This window comes from Centroberyx gerrardi, chromosome 15 (genome assembly GCF_048128805.1).
Source record: "Centroberyx gerrardi isolate f3 chromosome 15, fCenGer3.hap1.cur.20231027, whole genome shotgun sequence".
Lineage (NCBI taxonomy): Eukaryota > Metazoa > Chordata > Actinopteri > Beryciformes > Berycidae > Centroberyx > Centroberyx gerrardi.
In genome coordinates, this window is record NC_136011.1 from 5,154,512 (window position 1) to 5,170,608 (window position 16,097).

A 16,097-nucleotide genomic window follows, 5' to 3' on the forward strand; every position below is an offset into this window, starting at 1 on the left:
ATTAAGAGAGATTTGCTTCTTTTTTTTTTTTTTTCCATGTGTAAAGTTTCTGGAGGAAAGGGACAGTTTGCAGTTTCGGGCCAGGGGAGGTAAAGTGGGGGATATCAATCAAGCAGTATCCGACACCTATGGAGTCCATTACTGACTACCGAGACTGACATTTTGACTAATTTGAAGGGCTGCTCTTGTTCAGGTCTTTTAGACGATGACAGTGTGTGTGTGTGTGTGTGTGTGTCTGTCTGTCTGTACCTTGCAGTAAGGCCTAGTCCATCACTAGAATTTACGTAGTAAGCTGTATATGGCAGCTATGCATAGCTCTCACAGCTGTAGAAACCTAGAAATCAGCGAACTGTCACTGCATGTCTTGAGGTTTTTATATACAATAAACTGGGCCCTTGGTCTATTACAGTCACAGCCAAACAGCCTTCTAAGGCACATTTTAGCAGATTGGAGTTTTACTTTTACAAACACTTCTCCAGAAATAATCTCGTTGGTTGTGTTAAACCTCAGATGGGGGAGCCAAAGAACCACAGTTTTTCTGGCTAAGTGACATTAGACTGAAGCCCAGTGGAAAAGAGGTAAAAGAGGAGGAAGCTAATATTATGAAGCCTAGTGCTAACTGAAAAAATGCAATATAACCATACTATCTAAGCTAGGTTAGCTTGTTAGCTTAGCTGAGCTTCCAAGTTCAAACTAGCCATACTAGCCAGCTGTCTAGGTAAGCTAGTTAGCTAGCTGCTGACCTTCTAACATCATGAATGCCATGGTCATGAATAAATGCCAATTCATATTTTTTATTTATATTTTGACCAGAGACTTCCTTTACTCACTCCAGTTTGCCAGTTAGCTAACTTGCTCTCTGAAAGATTATGATTCCAGAGCAGCTCTACCTCTGAGAAATGTTTGTCCTAGTAAAGCTACAATCTGCCACATTTTATATGAAGGCCTAAACATTGAGTGATTTGACTCTCCACCCACATGAAGCAGGAGCAGAGCTCAAAGAGTCCTGACACTTGGTAAGTGGCAGCTGTTGGCCACAGGTTCGATGGCTGGGGAATGTTATTTGGAGGTAAACCCACACAGCTTGGGCCTGCTAAGTGGCACAATTACCGCGCTTACACACTGTTTACATCCATGGCACACACCTGGCACAATTGCCTCAATGTGCATTACCGTATAAGCCCACCTCTAGAAACATACGATGCCCCCCGCCACCCCGCAAAAAAAAATCCCTGTAAGTGGAAGGGTTCATGTTCGGAGGTCGATATATAGCTGCTAACTGACTGTTGTTGTCAAATAAAACAGAGATTTCAGAGACGCACTAAAATCCTGCTGCTGCCTGAAAGCCTGTAGGTAATGAGATTTTCCAAAAAAATGAAAGTGTGTGTGTGTGTGTGTATGTGTGTGCATCTGCATTTCTATACACAAAAACACATCGCTTTAAGCCTTCGCATGAACTCCATATGTTGTATCTCTGTCATCTCCCCCCCCACACACACATTAGAAAACCCTCGCACTTCAGTCATTTTTTAAACTTCCCACTTCAACCCCCATCTGACCAGGTGGCTGTTTATTCTCCTTTAATTATTTTCAGTTTTTTTTTTTGTTTTTTTTCCCGGGACCATGAAATAAAAATCTATACATGGATTCCCCGAGCTCTCGTTATCCGGTTGCACATATTTTATGGCGAAATAAAACGGCGGCGTAATGAACGTTGGAATTTGACCCCATGCTGTTCGGGCCACGCAAAGGTCAGGGAAATTAATTTTACCCACTGTTGCAGAGGAAAGACGGAGAAAAGGAGTATATAGGAAACGAAGAGGGGGGAGAAAGGTTATGGATACAATCAGAAATCCGGTGGAACTCCAACCTTTTTCAACAGTTGATGAGTTAGTTCCACGATTCAAACGATCACGTCTTTTCTCCGTTATTAGCCGTGCGAAACACGGCGCAATTTGAACTTTCTCACTGCGTAAGCCTCATAGACGCGGAAGTGTATCTTTCAGTGCGCTCTAAATTGAATCTTATCTATTTGTAAAAGGGTGGTTAAGTGTGTGTTTGTGCGTGTGTGTGTGTGTGTGTGTGTGTGAGCACCCCGAGCGCTGCTGTCATCCTTTTTGAGAACAAAAGCACTCAACGTTACGAGCCGGTCCAAGACGAGTTCTGCCCTGTTATTTATGGAAAACAAGGAGTGTATGGATTAAAAAGATGATGCCAAGAAGAACAAAAAAAAAAAAAAAAAAACACAAAAAAAAAAAAAAAAACGGCATGATTCATTTCCCAAGCCATGGAAAAGGGCCAAAGGACAAACAAATCAATGGCATTTTGGATGATATCTGGCCCCAAGCACTGACAGGCCCTGGAGTATTTGGCATGAATGTAAATGTAAAAAGTCCAGTTTTCTTTATATCTAGCGAGGCGAGTCAAAGCTATATGCTATTTTATCTTGATTTTGTCGCTATATACATGCATTTAAAGCAGTCGTAGTAGCGGTAGCAGCAGTTGCAGTAGTGGCAGTAGTGTGCTGAATATTTTTTCAGTCGGATGGAATAAGCAGAAGAAGTGATGCTGATGATTTTAAGAGACAACGGTGAGATCCATCAAATTAAAAACCAGCCAAAACAATCAAATAATGCACTGGATAAATGATGTCATACTGTAAAATCTATGGCTTATTGTCTGGGCGGCGGGCCAATTCGCATCGCTACACTGGTTATGCAAAATGGCAGGAATGCTTCTAATGTGAGCTAGTCATCAATATACAACAGTCTGGTCTGCTGCGCTACTGTTTCCAAGGTAAATGCAATGTGTGTGTGTGTGTGTGTGTGTGTGTGTGTGTGTGCGCGGCCGCATTTGTTTACGCCAGCGATTCCGCGCGTTAAAAAAGCCACATGTGAGGAGGAAGAGGAGAGAAGAGAAGAGAAGAGAGGGAGGAAGAACAGAGAAGAAGAAGAAGAAGAAGAAGAAGAAGAAGACAAGCCCTGGCTGGCTGCCACTCATCTGGGCACCTTCCTAAGCAGGGCAGAAAATCAAACACGCCAGGAAAGAATTAAAGGAGAAAGAGAGAGAGAGAGGGAGGGAGAGAGAGAGAGAGAGAGAGAGAGAGAGAGAAGAAAAATGATTTTTCTTATAAATAGCAGGGCTCGCCAGAAGGCAGAGGAAATGAGAGCAAGCGAGCGCTGGAAAAGAAGGGCTTGAGCTTGACACGGGGCTTAAAATTGAGAGGGGGCGGAAAGAAGGGACCTACTGCGCGAAAATGTCTCCAACCAAAGCAAGGATTAGTGTTCCAACCTCCTCCACCGCCAAGATCCGCCAGTACAACTAATCACCTTCACAGCTTCTCTCTCTCTCTCTCTCCCTCTCTCTCTCTCTGTCCTTTTTTCACTCCTTTCATTCCCCTCTTCCCTTCACTCTCTCCTGCTCTTTAAAGTATCATTTCGCCCCTCTCATCGTCATTATGGCTAAAATTAAAGCAGAGTATGTTCTGCCAAGCACGATTAGTCGCCGCAGCCTAACTGGGCGCAGTAAGGTGCTTGGGTATTTTATTTTATTTATTTATTTATTTTTTTTAAGTCAATCTAGTGCACCGTATGCACGCTACATTACCGGGGATAGGGGACACACACACAAAAAAAACTTCAAAAGGCATCTACATATATGATGACAAGGGATGTCGCAGATAAACGACACACACACACACACCCTTCCCTTCCTCTCTCCCTTTCTCTCTCTCTCTCTGTCACATCCCCTCTGTCACTCCATCCCTCACTCTCTGATCTTCCCCCGTCCCTCCTTCCTCCACCTGTCAGTCCATCCTCTTCCCTCTCTTCTTCTTCTCTCACTCTCTCTCTCTGCCGCCGCCATCCATTTCCTCTTCCCCCCCCCCCTTCCGCACAAGACGCCTCGCAAAGATGGCGACGGCGACAAGGAAGACGGCGCATAAACATAAACAAGTCAAATTGATCACATAGAAGATGAGCCAGGCGGTGGAGAAGAAGGGGGGGGGGGGGGGGTATGAAGAAACAGACAGGGGCGATTAAGCTCTCTTTCTCTCCCTCTCTTTTTCTTTCTTTCCCAAGCTCGATCTCTCTCTCCCTCCCTCTCTCTCAGTTGCAGAACCATCCCAGAGAAAGAGCCACTTCATAAGCAGATGCCTGGCATGCGATTGCAGCCGGGGGAGTGTGTGCGAATTCATTCTCCTCCGCTATAAATACGCGCCGTGCCTCTGTATAGGTGCGAGCACAAAATGTAATTAGACAGTGAGGCAAGAAAAAGCGAGCCGCCTTTCTCTCTGTTTGCATATTTTGTCCACAAATAATGTACTACAAAGGCAAACGAGAGAGAGAGAGAGGGAAAAAAATCTCTCTTGAATATTCATTTACAAAATAACGGTTTGCTGATAAGGCCGAGGCATGTGATAATCAATTAGCTAAATGTTCTACAAAAACCTGGCGCTAAGAGAAAAAAAAAAAAAAAAAAAAGGCAATAATAATAATACACGCGCACAATGTGTGTTGATGTTTCACAAGAAACAAAATGACTACTTCAGCAGAAGTCTGCTCTGAATATCCATACCGCATTAGCCTAGATAAAATAACACAAAGAACAAAAAAGGGAGCAGGATATGTATTTCTAATGAGTTTGTTTGTTTCAAGGGTTTTGTACGGGGCGAGAACGAGTTTGTTTTACATACAGTGTGCCTAAACGCACCTGCTGTTGCGTGTGCGCCGTGCGTGGGATTAGGAATATTACAGGGGGGGGGGGGGGGGGGGGGGTGCAGATATTGCTGATGAGCAATATCTGGTGATAGAGCGCGGCGGCGGCGGCGGCGGCACGGAAGGCGAGGTCACGCGGGCGCCGGGATGAGACCCGGGGATTGGCGGCGTCGACGTCGGATCTCGCCGTTTTTTGTTTTGCATCGTGGTTTCGGCCCTGCGCTCCCTGGCCCTCGCAGACACGCAATATGACATGATCTCCGCATACGTACGCGAGTCATTTCCCGCCAAAATCCAGAACGGCAAAGTCTAATTGTACAGCATGTCCGACGTAATTGAATTGTTCCACAGGCAGCGCTATTATGCATTGCAGTTGTTACCACTACCCTATTACTGCGTGTGATACCAATTACAATGTGTGTAATTAGGCCTGGTGCCGATTAATAACTGGTAATAAGTGCTGGTGTTGGATAAGTATTATAAGCAACTGTTTCCAATAACAATAATAACACTCATTTTCAAACTGATGTGAATGACTCCTCTCCTGCAGCTCCTCAGGGGCCCCGTGCCCCTTGTTGCCACGCGGGCCGCGTCGTCCTCTACCGGCCGGAGCGGCGCACTGCAGCTGACCCTGCCTCGGTGGCTTCCTGCAGCCCCGACCTGGCAGGGAACAAAGAGGAAGCACCGTGCCAAAGAGGCCTATCGCTCTCCCCCTCCAGAGAGGACGGGAGGGGAGGGAAGAAGAGAGAGAGAAGGGAGGGAGGAGGAGGGAAGGAGGGAAGGCTTCCAAGGGGCAGGGTTAAGGGGGCTCCTCCGCCATGCTGGAGCAATGCAGCTGTGCTCTGCGGGTCGACGCCGAGCCGAACGGGGGCAAACTGTTTCAGTATAGGGGGGGGGGGTGGGGGGTGTTGGCACCGAGGGGGCGGGCTGGTAAGACATCTGTCATCCTATCATCAACGCTGTCACATCATAGAACAAATGGGTTATGGGATTTTTTACACCCCAAAAAACAAGGGAGGCGGGGGGCCGGGTGGCAAAAGGTGATGGCTCCTGTGTGATCTATTGCTGGCCTATTGTGCTCAATATGCAGTAAAGCACAAAGAGCAGGAGCGACTGATCAGCGCTTTAAAGCCGATCAAAGGGTCAGGCGATAAGGACGGCAAAATGGCTACGAGTGAGACGGGTAAGGCGCTTGCAAATCTGCTCAAAATCACCCCCCAAAACAACAACAAAACAAACAAAAAAAAACGAATCATAATCAAAATCAAGCCGGCATCGTCACGCTGTTCCACATCTGAATGTCCTTGGCCGAGGGCCCAAAGCCACGTATGGCTGCGGCCATGAAGAGTGAAGGAAAGGAGAGTGGCATATTTAATTCCCCCACCCCAACACCCCCCCTTCCCCCCCCTCCCTTTTGTTTTTTTGTTTTTTTGAAGTGGCTGCCGCTCGCCGAAGCAAGGTCTCCCATAATGACACCTTGACTGTGAAGAACTTCATCCACTCCTGCCGCGCTATCTGGCGCCGGCGTGACAAGACGGGCTCTCGCTTTGTTGCCGGGAGAGCAGGAAGGAGAGAAGAAGGAGCTTTGAACCGCAGACTGACAGCGCGGGGGAAGCCGTTCCAGGCGTAAATGTAAATTATTGTTACTTACACGTTTAACCCGGCACCTACAATCCCTCTACCCCCCCCAACCCCCCCCCCCCCCCCCCTCCTCTCCTCCTCCTCCTCCGTTCGCCGGCTAAGTCTATGGAAGGAGACGGTGGTGGTGTTGTTGATGCTGGTGGTGGTGGTGGTGGGGGGGTACAATTCTGACATCATGTTGCCCTCTTTTGGCGGGTATGTGCAACTGCGCCTCGCTTCTTGCCTGCCTCCAAAAGCAACAACAAGCCCCCCGTCCCGTCTCCCGACCCGCAATGAAGTGATGAGGTGATAAAATGGAGAAGTGGGTCTGGAGTGTTGACAGCAGATGCAGTGATGGAGCGGTGAATAAAAAAAAAAGCAGTTGAACTTTGACCTTTAGTCGGTGATCATGAGGAAAACAACCACCAATATGAACAAAAATCTGTTCATTTAGGCTTTTTTCCCCCCACTAGACCCTAACTTCACATATCTTACATCAGTTTGATACTACTTACTATGTTATATACTATAAATTTACCTCATAAAGATTTATGTCAGGCTAAAAAAAGTCTATTCTGCAAGTAAAAAAGGTGGGCAAACTGGGTTTAGGTGGGTTTGCCCTCCACTACACCCATGGACACAATGTGCAAAATTCATGCTAAAAACTGGAATGTAAGCTAGGAGCTAGAATGCATTAAATTAAAGCTACAGGTAGTGATTTGTTTTCCCCTTGTGACTGCCGCACCCCTGCATCTCCTACAGATTCAAGCACCATCTTATGACTCCACATTTTCCACCGCCTGTTTGTGAATCAGCCATATAGACATCTAGGCTTACACAATCGGAACAGTTTGGGGATTTTCTAGGTTTAAATATTAATCCGACGGCGGTTTCGGCGTAAAGCAATTGTTACCGAGGGCGGCTGAGGCTCTCTCTGGTGGAATGTCCTCTACCTGCTTTGGAACTTTTCCCCCTTTGTCCATTTGTCTCACTCTGCACTCCTTTCTCTCACCTGGATCCCTTCCTTCAGGTTTGATCCTGACGTTTGTCTGTGTTTCTGTCTTCCTCTGTCTCTCTACGACTAAGCTTTCCAATCTGTCCCCTCTTATTTACTTCTATATAATTCAGCAACAAAAGACAAAAAGCAGTGGGACATGTGCAGTTGAGTTAAAGCTATACTGGACAAACTCATAGCTTCAGAGGATTACATTCGAGGCACCTTACGAAAGAAATAACAAAAGCTCAGACAACGGCTAATCTCGATTTAATTTTAAGTATTAAAACGTCCCAAAAGTGGGGGGGATTGTCTTTCGCCGCTGATCTTGTTTTCCACGCAGCCGCTGCCACTCCTCGCGGGGAGAGCCGAGCGCTGGCAGCGCCTGTCGCCAGGCAAAGCTCCAAGCCATTTCCCCTAGATGCATCTCGACTGAATCGATAGGGCCCTCGCAGCATATCATTAGACATAAGTATTATAATTACTTGTGTTATTAATTTTGCCTTAATACCGGGGATAATATGATATGTAATTCAACCCCATTGAGGGAAGAGAAAATAAGATAATCACAAATGCATCTCTTATGAAAATCAATGCTGAAATGGATATTCCAATAATGCCAAACCACTGCCCCTCTGGTTTTTTCTCATGCATATCAACCAATCATTTTCCGCATTCATCGGGAAAAAAATATATAAATACGTCCAGCATATTTCACGTCGGTGCCCCTGTCCGAGGCAAAACAATATGGATTTGTGTTGCCTCGCAAACAATTTTAATAAAAAGCTATTGATTGGGGATCGAGCGGCTAGCCTGTGGGCGCGGAGCACCAGACCCCAGTGGGTCCAGATCATTAATGTCCTCAACTGCTGGCTTCATTGGCGCAAATTTGGTCAATAAGGGTCTGGCATGCACGCTTCGGGCTTTGATTTTGATACAGCCACATCAAACTGTTTGCGGCCGCTCCACAGGCCGATATTCTGACAAACTGCAATCCGGGTTTTCTCTCAATCTAACAGGGAAAGCGTATTCTAATACAGCACCAAGGTATAGCATGCTTTGTAGGATTCCAGTTGAGATCGAAACACTGCCAAGGCGTAATATGCAATGTAGTGAAACGATTAATGAATTTGAACACACATTACTCCTACTCAGCCCGGTGGTAAACATCACCTGGAGACTATACAGCACAAACAGGTCTAGTCATAGCATGTGCATAGTAATAAGAGATAGAGCCACAACCCACAGCAATACATGACTGCTTCCACTCCACGAGCAGGGTAAATAATGACACACACACACACTGTACAGCGCATCATGAATAGATTGCATGCATAGATTTCAACATCCCCCACAAAGAGTGGGGTGTGCTGGATTTCACATGTGGAAAAAAAGTGCAAAATACACTCTCTCTCACATACTTTCCTTTAAGACAAGCCCCACCAAAATTTGTGCACCCACAATATCTACACACACACACACACACACACACTGTCTTGAGCAGGTATCAAAGCCTTGGCGCAGCGAGACAGTTTTAATTACCAGGTACTTTCCTTATGCTTATGATTTCAATTTCTCCCTGCAAAGCCGGTAATGATATTCAAAACGCCTGCTGGCAACTCCGACTCCTTATTCTCCCTTGTCTTTCCCTTCCACTAAAATGTGAATACCTCAGTTTATAGGCTTATTTGTCCTCCAGTCACTTTGTAAAATCTTTATTCTGGTGAACATATCTTTTAAATGCGAGCCTCGCTGGAAGGAATGGCAATAAAGGTTTTGGGGGAGAGAGATCAATGCAGAATGTATTAGGCTGCACTACCGAGACCGACTTCAATAATAAAAGAATTGATCCTTTAAAGTGAAGCTTATTCTGGGCCAGAATGGTAAAGGAGGATGGTCCATTCCTGCATTACTGCATGGGCCAGATGGAGAATCACAGCAGGCTATATATGTATATATATATATATATATATATATATAGATAGATAAAAAATGTACTTTAGTATATATTCAGTCCGTTATTAAATGATTCTTGTTAAATTGCACTCAATATGGAAGAGCATGTCAAATAATACAGCATATGGAGCAACACATTCCATTGTCATTACTTAAGCTTGACAAAGTACGGAAGGTTGATGCTGACAAAAATGAGAATAGAGAAAGAGAGAAGAATGAGAGGAAGGGAAGAAAATTAAATTAAATTGTTACGGAGAATATATGGGATTAGTGTTTTACAGAAAGCGAAGGCGATTTTAATTTAGTGTAGTTTAGTATAGAATAGGGCAATTCAGAGAAAGCCACAGAAAAAGATTCCATCCAATTGTTTTAAATTTGTGATTTTTTCAAATGTGAAATGAGAGCTGCTGATATTGTCTGGCTTCCATTTGTTTTGCGACTGGACACATCAGATCCCGCCCGTGCGTCTGCAGCGTATGTCTGTACACAGCCAGCGGTAATCAAGCGTGAGGGGTGGATACATAACAAGCGCACTTCACAGTATGCCTAACAAGCACACTTCACACACTAATCAGCTCAAGTGGACTCGCTCGCAATCCCGCGTCCCGCGTTCGGTTTCCGCCTCGTGGAGTTGAGCCCCCCCCCCCAGATTATGAAATTATCTCGATCGTATCAATAGATATCGTTATCGGTGATTCGCTGAAAGTAATGAAGACGTCGAGGTGGCGGAAAGGAAGGAGAAGAAAGGGGGGTGATTGCCGGGGTGTTTTGTTATAAGATTAACCGGCGAATGCAAAGTGGGGGTCGAAAGTAATCGGAGATGACACACACACACACACCTCCTGTTGTTTCTCAGCAAACTTCAATGCTGCCTGTATTGATCTCCATGTAGGCCTTCACAGACTTGATCAGTCCTCCTTTCCCACCTGGCGATATCCAAATCAACACACTGACATGACAGGGTTAGACCAATATTCCAGGTTGATATTGGCCTTTAAGTAAAAATCAGATATGGGCCAGTCAGTGTGGTCCACCTCTGATATGACGGAGGCTGCTCCCTAATCACAGCTAGTCAATATGTATGTTATTATTAATATTATTATTATTATATCAGATGTCTGACCAGAGGAATCATTCCAGTGTGGTGTGGGAGGATTTGACTCAACAGTCTGTAAAAGCTGCAGTGAAACCTGCCTCACTCTGCCTTAAGGAGCTGCTGACCCACCTATAAGAACTTCATTAGTCTGGATTTCAATGGAGAGTTTTAGTGTCCCATGATGGACTAAATGCTGTTTCACAGGCTGAAAAGGATCCAATTCTAGGGGAATCACTGAATACTTGTAATTTTTTTGATTTTTTTTCCACACATGAAAATGGTCTAGTCATGTTTATTTAGTCATGTTTATTTATGTAGCCCGTTATCACAAGCAAAGGGCTTCACATACCATCATATATGGTATGTAAATAAAAAGATATTGGATACTGGCACAAAATTCGATCCCAAAATGTCGACTTCGGCCTTCAAACACCTGTATCGGTCTAACACTAACACACACACACACACACACACACACACACACACGGTGACCAGGCTTCCCATAAGACATTGAGGGAGAAACGTCAACCCCACCACCTCCCAGTCTGCCCATCACAGGGGGGGGCAGGACAGAAACCCACCCTTTCTAATCCCATCAACTCATGTCAGACACCGGTTTGGATACAGCCCTATCTGTGAGGCCTGTAATCCACAGCTAAGACTTCACACACCACGCTCCCACTCATCTGGAGACACACACACACACACACACACACACACTACGCGGCAGCCAGTCATGTACCCACACTCGCAAAAAAAGTGGTAGTTGGTTGCTGTATCATTCAATTTGTGTTCCGATGTATGAACAAAAACGTGATATTACGCTGTATTGTATATAATGGGAGCATCCTGTTTTCACGTCTATGCTGCCAGCTAATACACCAGTATGCTTCATGGTTAATAATCAAGCCAAGCATAGACACAAATGCATGCATTAAATCCATGTCTCTCCCATGTATTATCCAAAAGCAAAAAGAAAAGGAAAGAAAAAAAGAAACATCTTTTATCAACTCACTATGTGTTATTTCATATATCAGTTAATCCTTTCTTTGGGGTCTAACTGGCATGGAAAGAAAGAAAGAAAGAAAGAAAGAAAGAAAGAAAGAAAGAAAGAAAGAAAGAAAGAAAGAAAAAGGTCACAAGGGTATTTTACTATTTTGTGTACACCATCTAAGTATTTGGCAGATCATTTGGCAGCAATCATAAGTACACACAGCCACTGTCACAGAGAACCTATGCCAGCAACCTACATGTGTGTGTATGTGTGTGCGTGTGTGTGTGTGCACCTGTGCGCGTGCATGTGAGTGTGATTTTTTACAAATGCGCTGACATTGTTAAACCTCATAAATTTCATAAAAATCATCGTTTTTGAACGTATTACTGATTTTTTTCCCCGCCTTAACGCTCCTTTGATTAAAACAGAGGATGCTTAATCTATTAAGAATATCATAATCGTAAATGTGGCAATATATTTCTAGAAAAAGAATAGAAATTAATAGAAGCCAAGGTGCAAACCCTCCCTGAATATGTGGTTATAAAACATGATAGAACATGCAAAATGATGTTAAGACTATAAAAAAGCAAAAACATTTAAAAAAGACAAAGTGCATAATCAAATTGGTGCTCGAAAGAATCAAACACAGAATAATCTAGAAGTGGCCATGCACAAATCCCTGAATGTCCTCAGCACATTTTGCTGTCAAGCCATTAAATCAATCACCGTTGCAGGGAACAATATGTCCTATTATCATTCAGATACATGCAAAACGCCATGAAAGAAAGAGCGAGAAAGATAAAAAGGCACGTCGGACAAGGCACCCCTGCTCATGTCTCGCTTCAAAGAGACAGAGCGAGGGAGAGAGAGAGAGAGAGAGAGAGAGAGAGAGAGAGACGCAGGGTGCAAGACCCACACGGTGTAGTTCCAGCCAATTGCATTCCAGAGAAGTGACCATGGCCAGTGATAAACAAAGCACCATAGATCATTCCTCTCACAGACGGAGCCCGGCGCTGGAGGCAGCGGAAGGGAGGACGGACGGAGAGAGAGAGAGAGAGAGAGAGAAAGAGACAGAGACAGAGAGAGAGAGAAGGAGAAAAGAGAAAGACGACAGAGAGCTCACCGCCTATGCATCTGCCCCTGCTATCCTCTGATGCTACATTTTGAAGCCTTTTGCAACTGGAATGCCATTAAGCCAGCCGTGTTGCATGCCTGCAGATTTCCTCTCTATGACAAGAGAAAGATAGAGAGAGAGAGAGAGAGAGAGAGAGAGAGAGAGAGAGAGAGAGAGAGAGAGAGAGAGGGAGGGAAGAGTGTTGCCTTCCTTCTCCCACTGCCACTGTGCCGATGCGTCCTATTCAAAAACCGCCTTAAATTGTTCCCATTTCCCTCAGACAGCGGAGGAAAAAAAAAGGGCATTCGACACTTACCCCACTCTCAGAGACAAGACTCATTCAGTGTTCATTTGAGCACGGTGTGCGTCACAACAGAAACCTCAGATATTCCTCCAAAACAGATGTGTAAAGAGGAGCAGTAAGGTTCTCCCTCTTTTGTTTGTGAGCCTGCCTGGGTAGGTTTCTCTATTTGCATCAGCCTGCTTTTTACAGCTTTGAAGCAGGTGGATGACAAAAACATCAATCTCTCCAGGCACATTGTGTGGCATGCACGCTTTGACACACTCCCCTCTCCAGCTCTATACAGCATAATCACAAATTCCTATTCTATCCTCAGAGCTCGAGGAATGAATATGTGCTGAAAGGGAAACTGAAGGACAAGTGTGGCAAAAGAGACTGCTTTTGTAGTAATCATGTTTTGATTGGATTAGAATAGGAATTTGCGATATCTCCGCAGTTCCATTTGCCACATGTTGAGGCAATTTTATGCAAACTGATAGAGGGAGGACATTGGCTGATGGATTTCAGTCAACAAAAGACATTAAATATGAGCCATAATTACAATGTGCCCATTTGATTTTTTGCTCTTCACACCACCTTATAGCGTTAATTAATACCAAGTCCTGTGCATATAAACATTTACCAATTGAAAAATGATTTAACAAAAATCTACAAGTTAACACAACATAGCAAATCTTTCAACAGCAGACTGAATCTAAATATTTTTCATACTTTATGAGTTCCACAAAACATGATCAATTAAAATAGACATAATTTAATTTTTGACGTTTCTAATAAGTTGCCCTATATGGTAAAACATCCCTGATTCCCAAAATGTATTTACTAATTCCGTGACACTTTCACTGTTTTAGGCTGCCAGTTACATCACACAATCTGCCTGAATGAAGGTGTGTTTTGAAGAAATGTGCAAAGACACTGTAACAGTGGTGTGCAAAGAAATGTATTAAAATAATATGATTTTGTTGATCATTTCTGCAAATCAGATAGGACCATGACAGTGGTTCAGAAGTGGGCTGCAGATGAGAGGGCATTCAAGCAAGGCTTTTGCTCTGCTCCTTGTTTTTGGCAGGTCTGCAACTGCAACCTACATCAGCAGATTTTGTTTTCTTCCAGAGGAATATGCGGGATAGCCAAGAAAAGAAGCCACGCTTCTTCTTCTTCGGTTTTGTAGACAGGCTGTCTTTGGCACTGGAGCTCTGAGGTCCTGCAGGGTCGACCAGCTGGATGGGTGGAAGTTTCGTTTCCAGGGTCAGACAGGACAGATCCTTGGTGTCCTTGGTCTCATGGCACAAATTGGTAGAGGCCTTGATGTCAACAACAGCCTTACGCACATGGAGAAGAGTGGATGAAGCTTCAGCCTGGATCTCCTGGTGTAGGATGGATGGGAATGGAACATGGATCTCCTCCATCAGGCAGGTTTGCACTTCGTCCTTTATGGCTTCGGCCTCCTGGATGGGTGGAGGGTGATCGGCCTGGTTGTCCTTAGCCTCATGTGCCAGGATTGATGGAGTCATATCCTCCAAGTTCAGGATGGCTGGTGTCTTGTTGTCTGCAGCCTTTCTAGTTTCAACTTCCTGGATCAGGCTTGGTGGAGCCTTAACCTCAACCTGGATGGCTGGAGCGGAAACAAGGAGAGTCTCCACTGTGGTGGAATTATCATCAGGTCGAGCAGAGAGCACAGAGGTGACATTTCTTTCTTTGCCACATTCAAGTTTAGGCAGGACACTGACAGCTCTTCCAGCAGTGGGCTCAATTCGTGCACATGAGTTGAACATTTCCCCCTTGATGATATGAGGGCACTGTTCCTCCTCTTTCTCCAAGTCCTGGAGGAACAACATCAGGTGAGAGTCATTTTTGATGAGTGGCTCCCATTCATCAAGATCATGAGGAAGTCCATAGGGTGCAGCGCAGTCAGCAATAAATGTAGAGCTAGCTGATGAGGAAGCAGGGATGTGCTTTTCACCAATTTCCTCCTCCTCCAGGTGGACCAAGAGGAACTGCATCAATTCAGAATCAGCACTGATTACTGGTTCCCATTTATCAAGATGCTCCAGAGTTGGCCCAAGTTCTGGGGAGCAGTCAACCGCAAATCTAGAGAGATGTGATGTAGCGTAGAGGAGCTCCTCACCAAATCCCTCCTTCTCCAAGTCAAAGTGGGATTTGACCAGTGGCTCCCACTCATCCAGGCGGCCCAGAGTGGATCCACAGGGTGAGCAGCAGTCAGCCACAAATCCAGATGTGTCACACGGAGGGGCATAGAGGTACCTCTTTCCAACGCTATCCATGTGGTAGTCATCGTCAAAACCAATGGAGGAGCGCTGAAGCTGATTCAGTCTCTCAATGATTTTGACGTCATCAATCACTGGAGCCTCAACGATGCTGAGCAGGTTGGACTGAGCCTCAACATCCTGGGTTGGGTCCTTGGTCATGAGAGGAGACTTTTTCTTTGAGGTAGGAAGGCCTCCTATGTCCATATCCAAGAGAAGTTTTAATGCTGGTGAAGCTGTGCTGGCTATTGGTTCCCATATATTGAGGCTCTCAAATCCACAAGCAGGTTTGGAGCCGAGACCAACAGCAGACTGAGGTGAAAGGTCACCGTCCAGCTCAGCAATCCCTCCAGAGAAGCTAGAGGCTTCAGCATAAAGGTATCGCTCCTTCTCTCGGACTTTTGCAAACATGCAGTCAAAGTTTTCATTGTGACTGCCATTGAGGGCATTGAGTTGAGTGACCATTTGCATTGATGCTGAAAGAAATGCAATGGCAACATCTTAATGAAACAAATAACCACCTTATGTGGCTTAGTTCAAGGTCAATATAGCTTCATCTTATGCTTTTCATCACAGTTTTGTTGAAACAAACCATGTAACTGTAAATTTACAATGCAAATCAAACTAAGGAACAACTACACACAGATGTAAATCCTTCACCACAAACGATAAGTCAGTCCTGGCTGGCTGTGTCTCAATCATCTGTTCAGCGAAATCCTTTGCACTAATCTTTTTTGTTAAATAATACAACCTAAAATACATGTGCCTTACCAGTATGGAAATCACTCTCCATGTTTGCCTTTCTACACAGTGGATGTTGTTAATGTTTCTCCAAATAAATGCAACACAAGGTTTGTTTCTCAATTGGCAAGTGAAGACCGATCAGAGATGACAATGTTGAGTCTGTGTCTGTGTTCAAGGCCTTTATGGTATTTACATTCTAAATTCTATGAGCTCTGCCTGCATTCTGTCAAGCTGCATTATGAGTTCATTATATGCAGCTCAGACCACAGCAAAATTTTGATGACAGATTTGTCTCA